This window comes from Lutra lutra, chromosome 9 (genome assembly GCF_902655055.1).
Source record: "Lutra lutra chromosome 9, mLutLut1.2, whole genome shotgun sequence".
In the NCBI taxonomy this organism is placed as follows: Eukaryota; Metazoa; Chordata; class Mammalia; order Carnivora; family Mustelidae; genus Lutra; species Lutra lutra.
The window spans coordinates 67,519,504-67,535,422 of NC_062286.1; the positions used below are offsets into that span (position 1 = coordinate 67,519,504).

The window sequence follows — 15,919 nt, forward strand, 5'->3', positions numbered from 1 at the left end:
TTTCAAAAGAAACTCTGCAGGCCAGAAACTTTACCAGGAGTGGCACAATATACTTAACTTGCTGAAGAAAAAAAGTGACAGCTAAAAATACTCTACCTGACAAAGTCATCCTTCAGAATTGAAGGAGAGAGGAAGACTTTTCCAGGCAATCAAAAGCTAAAAGATTTCATTGCCATTAGAAGAGCCGGACAAGAAATGTTTGAGGGACTTCTTTAAGTTGAGATAAAAGGGCACCAATCAATAATAGGAAAAGATATGAAAGTATAAATCTCACTGGTAAAGGTAAATATAGAATAAAATTCAGAATAACTTAATGTTGTACAGGGGGTAGCTTAATTACGTATAAAAGTAGGATGAAAGTTAAAAGACAAAAGTACTAAAAACAACTACAATAATTTGTTAATAGACAAAAAAAGATGTAAGTTGTGACATCAAAAACAAAACATGGGAGAGAGGAGTAAAAATGTAAAGCTTTAGAAGGTATTCAAACTAAAACTATTAACTTAAAATAGACTGTTGTAAGTTGGTTTAGGAAAGCATCATGGTAACCAAAAAACAAAACTATAGTCGATACAGTAAAGATAAAAGAATCTACGCATACCACTACACTACAGAAAATCATCAAATCACAAAGGAAGAGAGCAAGAGAAGAACAAAGGAGTTACAAAATAGCCAGAAAACAATTAACAAAACAATAGCAAGTAATCTATCAGTGATTACTTTAAATGTAAATGGGCAAAATACTCCAAACCAAGGACATAGGGTGGCTAATGGATAAAAAAATATTAGACCTATTTATGTGTTGCCTAAAACAGACTCACTTTCAGATGTAAGAACACACAAAGACTAAAAGTAAGGGCATAGAAAAAGGTGTTCCATGCAAACAGAAACCAAAAGAAATCTGGTATACCCATACAAAATAGGTTTGAAAACAAAGACTGTAATAAGAGACAAAGAAGGTCATTATATAGCAATAAAGGTGTGAATCCAGCAAAAGGATATATTTGTAAATGTTTATGCACACATCAGAAGAGAACCAGGATATATAAAGCAAATATTAACAGACCTGAAGGGAGAAATGGACAGCAATACAATACAGTAGCAGACTTTAATACCCTACTTCCATCAGTGCATAGATCATTCAGACATTAAATCAATATGGAAACACTGGCTTTAAATGATACATTCAACCCAATGGACTTATAAGACTTTTAAAGAACATCCCATCTGAAAGCAACATAGTATACATTCTTCTCAAGTACATATGGAATATTCACTAGGATAGATTGTATATTAGGCCACAAAACAAATCAATAAATTTAAGAAGATGGAAATCTTATCAGGCATCTTTTCTGACCACAATGGTATGAAAGTAGAAATCAACGAGAAGAACAAAACTGAAAAATCTGCATGTATGTGAAAATTATACAACACACTACTGAACAACCAATGGGTCAAAGAAGAAATCAAAAGAGAAATAAAAAACAAATGGAAATAGAAATACAATATACCAAACCCTAGGAGAGGCAACAAGGGCAGTTCTAAGAGCAGAGTTCACAGTGAGAAAAGCCTATATTAAATAACAAGTTATTAAATTAACAACCTAAATTTATAGTTCAAGGAACTAGAAAAAGAAGAACAACTGAAGCTCGAAGTTAGGAGAGGGAAGGATATAAAGATCTGAGCAGAAATAAATGAGGTAAGAGACTAAAAAGATAATAGAAAATCTCAGTGAAACTAAGAGTTGTTTTTGTTTTTTTTTTTTTTTTAAAGATGAGCAAAATAGACAAACCTTAAGTCAGACCTACCAAGGAAAAAGAGAGGACCCAAATAAAATCCGAAATGAAAGAGAAGACATTATAACTGACATTACAGAAATACCAAGGATCAAAATAGACCTCTAAGAAGAGATAAATGCATACAAATTGGACAAACTAAAAGAAAGGGAAAAGTTCCTAGAAACATCAAACTTACCAAAACTAAATTATGAAGAAGTAGAAAATATGAACAGACCAATAATGAGTAAAGAGATTGAATCAGTAATCAAAAACATCCCAGCAAAGAAAAGCCCAGTATCAAAAGCCCTCACTGGTGAATTCTACTACACATTTAAAGAAGAATTAATATCAATCCCTCTGAAATGTTTCCCAAAAATGTATGAGGAGGAAACCCTTCCAAACAGATCTTATGAGGCCAGGACAATCCTGATATCAAAATCAAAGATGTCACAAGAAAATTATAACCCAATTTCCCTGATAAACATAGATGCAAAAATTTGCAAATATTAGCAAACCAAATTCAACAATACATTAAAAGGTTCATATACCATGATCAAGAGGGATTTATTCCATGGATGTAAGTATGGTACGGATGGTATGGCATCTGCAAATTGGATACAAATTATGATACACCCCATTAACAAAATAAAGGATTTAAGTCATATGATCATCTCAATAGATACAGAAAAAGCATCTGACAAAACTCAGTATTCATTTGTGATAAAAACTCTCAACAAAGAAAATAGAGAGGGAATGTACCTCAACATAACAAAGGCCACAAAGGACAAGTCTATAGCTGACATGATACTCCATGGTAAAAAGCTCAAATCTTTTTTCTAAAATGAGGAACAAGACAAGCTTGCCCACTCTTGTCACTTTTGGAACAAGTATTTGGAAATCCTACTCAGAGCAACTAGGTAAGAAAAAGAAATAAAAGGCATCCAAATTGGAAAGGAAGAAGTAAAACTGCCACTATTTGCAGATAACATGATTCAATATATAGAAAACCCTAAAGATCACAGAAAGAGTTAGAACTAATGAATTCAGTGAAGGTGCAGGATAAAAAATCAACAACCCAAAATCAGCTGCATTTGTATATGCTAAAAGTGAACTATCAGCAAGAGAAATTAAGAAAACAAATCCATCTACAGTTGCATCAAAAAGAATAAAATACCTAGGAATAAAATTTTTAATTATCCCAGAGAGAGAAAGAGAGCGAATGCAGGTGTGGGAGAAAGGCAGAGGGAAAGGAGAAAGAAACTCAAGCAGACTCTGCTCTGACCATGGAGTCCAATGTGGGGCTCAATCCCAGCACCAAGAGATCATGACCTACACAGAAACCAAGAGTCTGATGCTCAGTCAGCTGTGCCACCCAGGCAATCCTACCCAGGAATAATTTTGACTGAGGAGGTAAAAGACCTGTACACTGAAAATTATAAGACACTGATGAAAAAAAACTAAAGATGACACAAATCAGTGGAAAGATATTCCATGCCCATGAACTGGAAGAAGATTGTTAAAGTACACAGAATGCCTATATTACTATACTACACAAAGTATTCTACAGTATTAAGGCAATCCCTATCAAAATTCTCATTTTCACGGAAAAAAATAAATGCCATTTTTTATGGAATAAACAAATAAAATTTGTTGTGTGGAAACACAAAAGACCCTAAGTAGCCAAAACAATCTTAAGAACAAAGCTGGAGGCAACATGCTTCCTGAATTCAAATTCAGTTACAAAGCTATAGTAATCAAAACAGGGTGGTATTGGCACAAAAAGAGACACATAGATCAAAGGAACAGAAAGTCCAGAAATAAGCCCACCCATATACGGTCAATTAATTTATCACAAAGGAGTCAAGAATACACAAAGGGAAAGGAATAGTCTTTTCAATAATCGGTGTTGGGAAGACTGGACAGCCACATAAGGAAGAATGCTATCATATATCACACACTACAATTAACTCAAAATGAATTCAATAACAAAAGAGTTGAAACCATAAAACTCCTAGAAGAAACATAGGCAGTAAACTCTCTGAAATCATTCTTGGCAATAATTTTTTTGGCTCTGACACCAAAAGTAAAGGCAACAAAACAAAAATAAATAAGTGGGAGGACATCAAACTAAAAAGCTTCTGCATAGCAAAGGAAGTAAAAGCAAGATGAAAAGGTAACCTACCAAATGAAGAAAATATTTGCAAATCATAATTGATAAAAAGATCAATATCCAAAATATATAAATAACTCATGCAGTTCAAGCAAAAAAATAAAAACTCCAATTTAAAAATGGGCAGAGGATTTGAGTGAACATTTCTCCAAAGAAGACATCCAGATAGCCAACAAGTGCATGAAAAGGTGCTCAGAATCATTAATGATCCAGGAAATGCAAAACAAAACAAGAATGAGATATCACTGCACAGTGGCTATCATTAAAAGAGATAAACAACATGTACTGGTGAGGATATGGAGAAAAGGGAACCCTTGTGCACTGCTGCTGGACAGGTAAATTGGTACAGTCAATGTGGTAAGAAACAAGGAGGTTTCTCAAAAATTAAAAATACAACTAACATATGATCAAGCAATTCTACACATAGATATTTACCCAAAGGAAACAAACCACTAATTCTAAAGGAAAATGAAACCCCACGTTCACTGCAGCATTATTTACAAGAGGCCAATTCCATGTTCGGGCTACGTGTTAATCCATGGATGAATGAATACAGAAAATGGGGCATACACACACAGTGGAATATTACTCAGCCACAGAAAAGGAAGTCTTGCCATTTGGGACAACATGGGTGAATCTTGAGGGCATTATGCCAAGTGAAATAAGTCAGAGAGAGGGGCACCTGGATGGTGCAGTCAGTAAGCATCCGACTCTTGGTTTCAGCTCAGGTAATGATCTCAGGGTCCTGAGATTGAGCCCCGCTCAATCCGGGCTCCGCGCCCAGTATGGAGTGTGCTTGAATTTCTCTCCTCCTCCCCCTCTCCTCTTAGCTCTTTCTCTCTCAATAAATAAATCTTTTTTTTTTAAAGTCAAATAAAGATAAATATTATACAAACTCACTTGTGTGTGGAACATAAAAAGCAAACAAGCAGCAAAAAAACAAAAACTCCTGAATTCACTGATAAAAGGAACAGATGGGTGGTTGCCCAGATGGGGGGCAGGAGGTAGGCAAAAGGGGTGAAGGTGATCAAAGGATACAAACATAGAGTTATAAAATCGCTAAGTCCTGGGGATGTAATGAACAGCATGAAGACTGTAGGTTCATAATACTGTATTGTATATTTGTAAGTTGCTAAGAGAGACCTTAAAAGTTCTTGTTAAAAGAAAAAACGGTAGCTATGTGGTAGTAGGTGTTAATTAGACTCATTGTGGTGATCGTTCTGCAACATATGCATATATTACATCATTATGTACACCTGAAATGAGTATGTCAACTCTATCTCAATAAAAATGATATACACATACAGATATACACACAGATGCCAGCAATGTGTTACAGAGTTTAACCGTCATTGAAATATTTCAACCACAGTCCTTTCATAATTCCACTGATTGTCTTCCAGACTTACCCTTCCGAAGCGGGCCTAGCACCTACGGCTGTCCTCTAAGCCTGAGCACGCCGTCCCCTTCCCCATGGCCTCCAACCGCATGTCCTGCTCCATGAGGCAAAATGACCTAAAACCGAAATTTCTCCCCAAGATCTGACATTGTATTTGGTCCAGTATACAAACCTTTGTTTTTTCCACACCACCCCAACTATTTTTCACCTGCTCATTTCGGGGAACAAATTCAGCAAGGTACAAGAATATGGTAACAAACAATCCTCCACCTGGAATCGCCAAATGTTAACATTTTCAAAAGGTTTGCTTTGTCTTTTTGAAAGAGGTTTAGGAACAAAGAAAAACTTTCCAACTCAGCAAAGACGGAGGAGCGAGTCAAGTTACACAGCACTCGCTGTGTTTTCAGACTGTGACCAGAGAGTTCTTGCATTCCTCCATAGGGCCTATGCGATCTGGCAAGGAGAGGGCCAGAAAACAAGAGACCGAGAGGCCGAGTTTGAGGATGCCACCCCTGTTTTCCCCTTAGCCCCTGGCAATGTGTGTTTCATAGCAGATTTCCACCGGACTAACCAACATATGGAGAGGCTTCAGAGAAGGAAGAGGCAATAGAGTAAAATTGATATGGATTATTTCTGACTAAAGATGGGCAGAGGGCGAAGGAGAGAGATGAAGGGAAGGAGTTGTTACATTTCCATTATTTACAACATAAACTTAATGAGATGTGAACATTTTCTCTCAGAGACCAACTCAGGCTCTCTGCAAATACTCATTGTTTCCAAGAGATAAATTGTATTTTGTCACATCAGACAAGTCAGCCCCAGAGGTCTACCTCAAAAGACAGATAGGACACTGGGCTACTCTGACTTCCAAGGTAACTGTTGAAAACAGGAATCACGACCTGAAAACACCTCAGTGGACAGAACTGTGTTCAGGTTGCCTAATAACATCCTATTTGCACCCTTTCTAAACTTAACTGCTGTTTTGCATGCAACACTGGTGATGAGAAGGACAGAGTCTCTTCTGGGTACATTCTGGAGAGACCCTGGCGTGTGGAGGATCCCTGCAGGGGTCTCACGGTATTGCCCTTCTCCTGTCTGTTGCGACTTGGTTTTAACTTCCCTGACACATATGCAGAGAACAGTAGTGTAATTGTGGTTTCCTAACCGGACTGCCCAAGATGGCCACTGCACTGGGAAATTAAGCTGTCTTTGCTTTTTGTCTTCTGCTGTGGGAGTCCAAACAACATAAGGTATTACTTGGAATATGGTTAGAAATCTGCCAATAATAAACAGAGCGGCAAGAAAAATCATCCTAATTATTTAAAGCCACAGAAGTGCTCTTTTCTTCTAGATAAGTGCATGTTTCAAAGGCTTTCGAATGCATGAGCTGAAGGCATTTTGCTGAATTGGAGAGGTGGCCTTCTCGGACAATCCTCTATGAGTAATGTGGGGCTCTGGCCTGTGCTTGGTCCAGACAGCCAGCAGATGGCAGTAAAGAGCAACCACCCACTTAAAAATCATCAAAGGCGAAGACCACAATCTCACCAGCCTCTTGCCACAGTTTTGTATTCAGACCAGAGAGTGGTAAGCAGCATCTTTCTAATTCTTTCGGTGAATGTCCTCAAACCAGGGCATGAGGAGATCTAGTCCATGAGTATATTGAGTATCAACCCAGACCTAAAGGACACTGGTTATTTTTCATTGGTTCACTGAATAGTTAAGTACACAGACTGGACTTACAAGCCAGCCCCAGCCCCTCCCAGCTGTGATATGGCGGGCTACTCAGTTTTTCAAATCGTCAGTTTCCCTGTCTTGTGGAGAGAATATTGGCACTCATACATCACAGTGCTGTTATGAGGAATCGATACAATCATATTTAAACACTTGACCCATGGTCTGGCACTTAGGAAATTAATAAATATGAGTTGTTATTATCTTAACCAGCAAGTCTGTATTCGTCTCAGCGGAGAGCAACTTGCTATATATGCAGTCAGGTTCCAGCCCCAGGCAGCGTTACACCAGGAGCGATGAAGAAGTTGCAGCCTTTGCCTTCCCTGGAGACTCTTTGTTCTCTCCCTGTGCTACCTACAACTTAGTGTTGGGGTTTGTCGTTCTGATGGACTGGCACCACAGACTCTTAGAAGGAAAGGCTATGGTCCGACACACAAAGACAGAACGAACTATATGGGGAATAAAATTATCTTTCTCCTCAATTATTTGGCCCAAGAAGGGAAGATGGGGGGTGGGGTGGGGTGTGTGCGTGTGTGTGTGTGTGTGTGTGTGTGTTACATACTAGTGTTTTTAAACCCGGTGCTCCTAGGCCACAGCAAGTTGCCAAAAGTAGATACTCCAAACCTCATGGTACACCATAGTCTACGTGAAAAGTGCTTTTAAAAATATGCGGGCCTGGGGGCGCCTGGGTGGCTCAGTGGGTTAAGCCTCTGCCTTTGGTTCAGGTCATGATCCCAGGGTCCTGGGATCGAGCCCCGCATCCAGCTCTCTGCTCAGCAGGGAGCCTGCTTCCTCCTCTCTGCCTGCCTCTCTGCCTACTTGTGATCTCTATCAAATAAAATCTTAAAAAAAATATATATATATATATGCAGGCCTGAATCCCAACCAGAGACTCCTCTCAGTTGGTCTGGAGTGGGGCTAGGCATAGGTATTTTTAGCTCTCCAGGGCTAAGAACCACTTGTTAAGAACCACCACCAAGCTGTTCCCAAGCTACCGTGTCTTATCAGACTTATCAGTCACACGTTGTTGAAAATTCAGATTTCCAGGCTGCACCACCAGCTGATTCTAATGCAATTGGTTCTTGAGCCACAGGTTGGAAAACTCTGCCCTAGCCAACTGGAGAGCCCAGGTTCTGGTGAGCAGAATGCAAAAACAAAGTGCAACGCTGAAAAGTCAAGTCCAAGTCAAACAAGCCAGCTGCGTAAATGGGCAGGAATGATCCCCATGGATATTACCCAGCCCTGGGCCCAGATCCTTACATGTACGACAGGAATGCTCACAATGGCTCAGGAGGAGGCCCTATGGACAGCACCAGGCCCTAAATGGGGACGGTAAATATCTATTGAATAAATGAAGACCTTGCAGCGCTGACAGTATACATTAGTTGCCCAAAGTCCCACAGTGAGCACGCAACAGAGAAAAAAATGAGGACTCAAACAGTCCACGTCTGGAGCAAACACTCTTCCCCACAAACATAATGCCCTTCTCTGTGGACGTGTTCCCAGGACATGGTACCAAAAATTAAACAAGATAGGGTGATGGTTTTTTTCCCCTATAAACCTAACCTTATTAAAGATGCCATACCAATGAATACCCTTGGTAAAGAGGTAAAGGTAATTAAAAAAAAAAAAAAAAAAAAAAGCACTCACGAGAGAGTTCACACAGATGGAAGAGGAGGCATAGGGAGAGGATGTGGAAATGCCAGCAGGGACCTCGGAGGCCCCTTGACCACCCCTCTCAGGAGGTGGGTGACTGAGGCCACCGAGGGGGTCAGGAACAGGCCAGGGACTCCTGGCCCTCCCAGCAGTTCTGGTATCCTAAGGATAGTGCTGAAGGCAGAGTTAGGGGACCTAAAGGAAAGAAGAGGGAGGGAGTCTCTCCAGAGATTCGTGAACACAGACGACTCGGTGACAAGCCTGTCCTTAAGATTTGCAGAGCTTAATACAAAAACAGAAATGTGGACTCCTGGCTAAAAAATGATTAAGAATTTCAACGTGGGACACAGAAAAACACTAACCAATCGCAGGGCCCTCTGGGCAGGAGAGCCAGGGACCACACAGATCTTGTGCCCTGGGAGTTGCTGTGCCTGGGGACCTCCCCCACACCCCCCCACGTCCCCCACCCCCGCTCCTCCCCTCCACCACCGCCCCAGTTAGGGATTAAATGGGATCCTGCACGCAGAGCACTTGGCAGAGCGAGCCCTGGGAGCTGCTGCAGGAGTCATGGGGCCTTGCCACAGGCTGGGCACGGGCTAGTCCTAAATTAGCCTGCAGCTGGCCTGCCACACAAAAGGGCCATGGCCTGCTGCTAGTGCCTACAAGGGCTCTCTGCCTGAGAATTCATAACAGAATTCATAATGAAAATTACTCTTGACCAAATCCTTGGTTACTTCAACATTCATTCTGCAGGATCCCAAATCCTGTGGTCACAGGAACTTTGAAGCATCCACAGCTTAACAGAGGACCTCAGAAGACAGAAACACATGACCAAGTCCACCCAGGAAACCCCCAGGCCAGTTTTTACCTAAGACATGCTCAGGAAGAGTGTTTCAAGGGGAACGACTATGAGAACGAAGCAGATGGTCAACTTCTGCTTGTCTGACACCACATTCCACCCCGAGTCTGAACAAACCATGCCACCCTTGTCCGTTGGCGGCTACTTCGCCGTCCCCACCTCCTGCTCACACTTGGTTCCTGGCAGTACCACCACCTTCTCAGCAGAACAACCGTGGAGTAGGCGACAATGCCCCCAAGGATGATGAGGGGCAGAAGGGGATAAGGGCAGAGGAAAATAAAAAAAGCCAGCCAAGGAACAAGGAGAACAATGGAAGGTACTGGAAGGTATGCACTTTGTTTCTATTGTAAACAAGGGTGTTCTCAGATTTGAGAGTTCGTCTGTTGAGTGTTCTATACCAGATCTGCTCAGCCCTAGCACTGTTAACACTGACTCCTGGATAGTTCTTCCTTGTAGGGATGATCCCAGCAAGGTGACACTACAGGAGGCTCAGCAGTGTCCCTGGGCCCTCCTCAGACAGGCCAGTTGCACTCCACAGTTGTGACAATCAAAAACATCTCCAAACAACGTCAACTGTCCACCAGTGGACAAAATCTCCCATAATGGAGAACAACTTAACCCCAAGGTCCTCAATGTACTCTGAGGAAGAAAAATGGCATTAAGAAGAATAAATAGTGGGGAAGAATAAGCTGGATTCCCACCTTCCAGAACAGGGTGACCTGTCTGAGGTGATGGCCATGATATGCGCCTCCCTAAACCTTTCTCTGACCTCCTACCACTGCTCTTTAGGGCTTCAGCTTGAACACAGCAAGATGACACAAAGAAAGGAACCAAGATGTGTGTGTTCCCTTCTGTGTCCTTGTCACTTGTGCTCCTCCCCAAGGCTCTGCGCTCCAGTCACTCACATCCTTCTTCCTACATTCTTTATTCTTTCAGCAGCAGCTGTTTCCAAAGCACCTGCAGGTTCCAGGTGTGCTCTTTTAAGCCCTTGAGAGGCATCAGGGAACAAAGAGATTCCTGCTCTTATGGAAACAGACAATAGCTATAAGCATAATAAAAAGCAAATCACACTGTTACAAGGTGAGAGAAGTAGATCTGGCAGAAGGCAATGGGAAGGGGATGGGGAGTGCCTGGGGAGGTAGAGGCAGAGTGGGTTTCAATTTTAAATAAGGCATCAGGACAGGTTTCCTTGAGCAAAGTCCTGAAGAAGAGGAGGGCAGTGGTCCTGCAGGTCCCTGGGGTGAGTGTTGGAGAGGGAGCAGCCTGGGAGCACAGAAATCACAGGGGACAGTGGTAGCCAGAGCAGAGGGCAACACAGGAGGAAGCCATGAGGGGGAGGAGTTGGTAGCCCATCCTGTGGCCTTCAATTCTTTATTTGGAGAAAAGAATAATATGATTTGGCTGATGTAAATTTTGAACAATCTCTCTAACTGCTATTCTGAGAATAATGTTTGAAGCAGGGACAGAGGGTGGAAAGCAACCGCAGACATCTAGGTGAGAGACAGTGGTTTGGGCCAGCAGTGGGGCAGCACTGGTGGGGAAAGCCTAAGAAGGAACATCTAGCATTCTGGGTACTTCAGCCTCCTACTCTTGCTTAATGCTGAGGGAATGCTGCTTGACCAAAAACACAGTATCTCTGGAATGGGAGTTTATATAGTACATTAGAACAACAATTCAACAAATACGTGATCGAAGTTAAAGTAAATACACAAAAAACTTCAATAAACTGCCGAAAACTTGCTTTTTAGAAGAGCTTATCCAGTCCAAGGCATGTATCTGATACTTAGTAGATGCTTATAAATGTTTATTGAATGAGTACATATATAATACATCTTATACTATGTGAATAATTACCATATTCCTTTAGACAATCATTGACAGCCACTAACTCCAAGTATTTATTACCACTGATGTAATTCATTTTGGTTGCCTTGCTATAAGAATTATTTTTGGCTTTTCTGTTACTGCTGTAAGTCACTTAGTCTTCATTATTTTATACAGATCATAAATTTGTTTTAAAAATGATCTAACTCAAAATGGATTTTTGAAGTTTGAAGTGAGATAGAAGTTAGAACCCAAATCCTACAACTATCTGGATGCCCATGACCTGACCTCATTGTATTCATCCATAGGGTGAGGGTTCTACATGCTGACATCCAATGTCTCTACCAGTTCACAAATTCCAGAATTTTTCTCCAAAAAATACGTCGGGGGTTCCACCATCCCATATATCTGAGAGTCCTTAGAAATACCATATGACCCAGTTCCTTGGGGTCAGTTGCACTGTGGAATTCAGAAAGTTTTGGATTTTGGACTCATGTAACACATCTAATGGGGTGTGGAGCAGCACAACTCAAAACCATATTGAGATGCCACCTTACACCAGTTAAATGGCCAAAATCAACAAGACAGTAAACAACAAGTGTTGGAGAGGATGTGGAGAAAGGGGAACCCTCTCACACTGTTGATGGGAATGCAAGTTGGTGCAGCCACTTTGGGAAACAGTGTGGAGATTCCTCAAAAAATTAAAAATAGAGCTTCCCTATGATCCTGCAATTGCACTACTGGGTATTTACCCCAAAGATACAGATGTAGTGAAAAGAAGGGCCATCTGTACCCCAATGTTCATAGCAGCAATGGCCACAGTCACCAAACTGTGGAAAGAACCAACATGCCCTTCAATGGACAAATGGATAAAGAAGATATGGTCCATATATACAATGGAATATTATGCCTCCATCAGAAAGGATGAATACTGAACTTTTGTGTCAACATGGACAGGACTGGAAGAGATTATGCTGAGCAAAATAAGTCAAGCAGAGAGAGTCAATTATCATATGTTTTCACTTGCTTGTGGAGCATAAGTAGTAACACAGAGGACATTGGGAAGTGGAGAGGAGAAGTGAGTTGGGGGAAATCAGAGGGGGAGACAAACCATGAGAGACTGTGGACTCTGAGAAACAAACTGAGGGTTTTGGAGGGGAGGGGAGTGGGAGAATTGGGTGAGCCTAGTGGTGGGTATTAAGGAGGGCACATATTGCATGGAGAACTGGTGGTGTGGTGCATAAACAATGATTTTTAGAACACACACACAAAAAATTTTTTTAAACTAAAAAAAAAAAAAAAGCAAGAAAGAAATTTCTCCAAAGATACACAAATGGCCAACAGGCTTATGAAAAATGCTCAGCATTAGTTATCATTAGGGAAATGCAAATCAAAACCATAATGACATACCACTTCACACCTATTAGAATGGCTGCTGTTAAAAAAAAAAAAAAAGAAAGAAAGAAAGACTTGGCAAGGATGTGGAGAGATTGGAAGCCTATGCCATGCTGATAGAAATATAAAATAGGGCAGCTGCTATAGAAAACAGTATGGCAGTTTCTCAAGAAAATTAAAAATAGAAGTACCATATGATCCAATAATTCCAGTTCTAGGTATATATCCGAAGCAATTCAATGCAGGGTCTCAAAGAGATATGTGTACACTGTGTTCACTGTAGCATTATTCACAATAGCCAAAAGGTGTAAGCAACACAAGTATCCATCAAAGATGAATGGATAAACAAAAATGTGGTATATAGAATGGAATATTATTCAGCCTTAAGAAGGAAGTAAATTCTGACACATGCTGCTACATGGATGAATCCTGAAGACATTATGCTAAGAGAAATAAACCAGTCATAAAAGAGCACATCCTGCTTATATGAGGTAACCGAAATAGGCAAATTCATAGAAATGTAAAGTAGAATGGTAGCTGTCAGGGGCTGGAAGAAGAGAGGAAGGAAAGTTACTGTTTAATGGGTATGAAGTTTCAGTTTGGGAAGATGAAAATGTTTTGAAGATGATGGTCCTAATAAGTGTACAATAATGTATATGGATTTAACTGATGCCACTGATCCACTTAGAAATGGTTAAAATGGAGGACTTCTGGGGAAGATGGCAGAATAGGAAGATCCTAAGCTCACTTTGACCCACAGATAAAACTAGGTAATACCCACATCAGTGCAAGTAACCCAGAAAAGGACCCAAAGACTGGCAGACAAACTCTCCACAGCTAAAGATAGGTAAGTGGCCACATCGAAGAGGAAAGGAAGGGTAAAGATGCAATTGGAAACTAAATGGACCCACAGGACTATCCATGGGAGGGAGAGATGTTGTAGGTGCAGAGAAGAGAAAAACAGATTCTCATGCTAGGGAGCCCACTCAAGGAAGATGAATCCCATAACACTTGACTTTGGAAAGCAGAGGTGCTGAGTTTTGTGAATAGAAACTGAGTCCCCACCCTTAAGGAGCACAACAAACAGCTCTGTGGAGATACGGCAAGGCAGCACACAACACACATGGGAGATGGCCCTGAAGCACCATTCTGGTGAACAGGAGCTATTTTCACTACATGTAGGGCACTATAGGACCTCTTCTTTATAAGGTCACTACTTTCAAGAACAGGAGACATAGTTGACTTTTCTAACACCGAGCTACAGATACAGAGAGTTAGACAGAATGGGGAGATGGAGGAATGTGTCCCAAACGAAGGAACAGGCCAAAATCACAGCAAAAGAGTTAAATGAAATGGAGACAAGTAATATGCTTGATAGAGAATTTAAAGTACATGTTACAAAGATACTCACTGGACTTGAGAAAAGAATGGAGGACCTCAGTGAGACCCTTAAAGAGATAAAAACAAAAAAAGAACCAATCAGAGTTGAAGAACTCAATAACAGAAATTAAAAATACATGAGAGAGAAAAAGCAGTAGACTAGAGGAGGCAGAAGAATGATCAGTGACCTGGAGGACAGCGTAATGGAAAGCAATCAAGCTGAATGGGAAAGAGAAGAAAATAATGGTAAAAAATAAAAGTAGAGTTAGGGAACTCCATCAAGTGTAATAATAACATTTTGCATTACAGGGATCCTGGAAGGAGAGAGAAAGGGGATAGAAAATTTATTTGAGGAAATAATAGATGAAAATGTCCTAAATTTAGGGAAGGAAACAGAAATCCAGATCTAGGAGGCACATAGAACCCCCAATAAAATCGACCCAAGGAAGTCCACACCAAGACACCTAGTAATTAAAGTGGTGAAAAGTAGTGATAAAGAGAGATTTTAAAAGTTAACAAGAGAAAAGAAAACCGTTACAAACAAGGGAACCTCCATAAGACTATAAGGTAATCTTTCAACAGAAATTTTGCAGGCCAGAAGAATGGCATGATATATTCAAAGTGCTGTAGGAAAAAAATCTACAGCCAAGAATATTCTATCCAGCAAATCTATTTTTCAGAATAGGAGAGATCAAGAGTTTCCCAGACAAGAAAAACTTAAGGGAATTCATGACCATTAAACCAGACCTATAAAAAATGTTAAAGGAAACTCTTTGAGGGGAAAGGAAAGACCACAAGTTAGAGTCAGAAAAGGAGGAAACAAAAAATAACTGTATCAACAACAATCAGTCAACGGATTCACAAAGTAAAAGGATGCAAAGTATAAAACCATATACTTAAGACTTGGGGGGTAGAGAGAAGTAAAGAATGGGTTTCAAATTTAGGTGACCATCAACTTAATATAGATTGCTCTGTGCATAAGATTCTATATAAAACTTAATGGAAACCACAAATAAAAAACCAGTCATAGATATGCAAAATATAAAGAAAAGAATCCAAGTATATCACTAAAGAAAGCCAACAAACTGTGAGAGAGCAAGTAAAAGGAACAGAGAATTACAAAACCCACCATAAAACAAGTAACAAAACCGCAGTAAGTACATACCTATCAATAATTGCTTTGAATTTAAATGGACTAAACACTGAAATCAAAAGACACAGGGTCATAGGGGAAAAGAGAGGAAAAAAATAAAACAAGACAAAACCAGAGAGGGAGACAAACCATAAGAGACTTTTAACCATAGGAAACAAAAGTGAGAGTTGAGGAGAGGAAGTGGTGGAGGGATGGGGTAGCTGGTGATAGACATTAGGGAGGATGTGATGTAATGAGCACTGGGTATTATATAAGACTGATGAATCACAGGCCCGAACCTCTGAAACCAGTAATAATGGTAATTAATTGAATTTAAACTTAAAAATGTAAATAAAAAACAAAAACAACATGACATGTCTATATACTGCCTACAAGAGACTTGTTTCATACCTAAAGACACAAGCGGATTGAAAGTGAAGGGATGGAAAAGCCTCTATCATGCAAATGGGAGTGAAAAGAAAGCTGTAGCAAAACTTAATATTGGACAAAATAGACTTTAAAACAAAGACTATAACAAAAGACAGAGAAGGACACTAATTAGTCATTAAGGAAATAATCCAACAAGAAGCTGCTA

The 15,919-nt window shown here is 40.4% G+C and overlaps 1 protein-coding gene across 2 annotated transcripts in view; it reads right to left on the reverse strand.

Annotated features, from left to right (window-relative positions):
• Nucleotides 1-15,919, reverse strand: part of EML6 (EMAP like 6) — a 272,951-nt gene that overhangs the window by 122,639 nt on the left and 134,393 nt on the right. The gene's annotated exons all lie outside the window — the stretch shown is intronic.